Source organism: Apis dorsata, unplaced genomic scaffold, assembly GCF_000469605.1.
Source record: "Apis dorsata unplaced genomic scaffold, Apis dorsata 1.3 scaffold_331, whole genome shotgun sequence".
Classification (NCBI taxonomy): Eukaryota; Metazoa; Arthropoda; class Insecta; order Hymenoptera; family Apidae; genus Apis; species Apis dorsata.
In genome coordinates, this window is record NW_006263599.1 from 507,614 (window position 1) to 508,704 (window position 1,091).

Consider the following 1,091-nt stretch of genomic DNA (forward strand, 5'->3'; position numbering starts at 1 on the left):
GTTTATTTACAAAATTTTTCGAAAATTTAAAGAATTCTGGGCCCGGGAATTGAAATTTCGGTTTGTTTACCAACTTTGGAATGTTTATTTACATTTTCAATGTTTATTTACATTCTCGGTTTGTTTATTTACATTTTTCAATGTTTATTTACAAAATTTTTCGAAAATTTAAAGAATTCTGGGCCCGGGAATTGAAATTTCGGTTTGTTTACCAACTTTGGAATGTTTATTTACATTTTCAATGTTTATTTACATTCTCGGTTTGTTTATTTACATTTTTCAATGTTTATTTACAAAATTTTTCGAAAATTTTCAAATATTTATAAAATACTTACCTTTACTTACCTTTATATACTTACCTTATTGTAAAGATGATTTTTTTAACATTTTTAAACATTTTACTTAAATCTAATTATAAAATATAGTATATTTACCTGTTTTATACTTATAAATATGACTTTTCAGCATAGAGTAAAAAGTTTTGTCCAAAAATTCGATTTTTTAACAGGAGAATATAAGTTGATAGGAGGTCGATCAAGATTTTCAACAATTCTTGGAAATGATGTCAAAAAATTGGAAAATTGGAAATAGGAATTTTGGGATTAGGAAAATAAATAAAAACTACGGTTCGTTCACAAAAATTGGTGACTTTATTTATATTTTATATTTTTTACATTTTTTATATTTACATTTTTAATATCGACTTACAAAAATATTCGATAGTTTTAAAAAATTATTCGTAAAATACTTCTGTTTGCCTTGATACTTGCCTCCATTTTGAAGATGATTTTCCTGCAACAAAAAATTTTTTAAACATTTTACTCAAATCTAATAATTATAGAATATAATACTTACCTATTTTATTCCTTATACTTACTACTTAAAAAATGTATCTTTTAAAAAGTATTAAGACATATAAAAAACTTATAGTTCAAAAAATAATTAAATTTAATTAAATATCTTTTAAACTAATGATTTTTCACCATAAATGATCCCATACATTTTTATAGAGAATGTCAAAATGGATTGATTAGTGCATTAAAAAGTATATAATGCTATTTAAAAGAACAAAGTTGGACTCGATAAGTTTT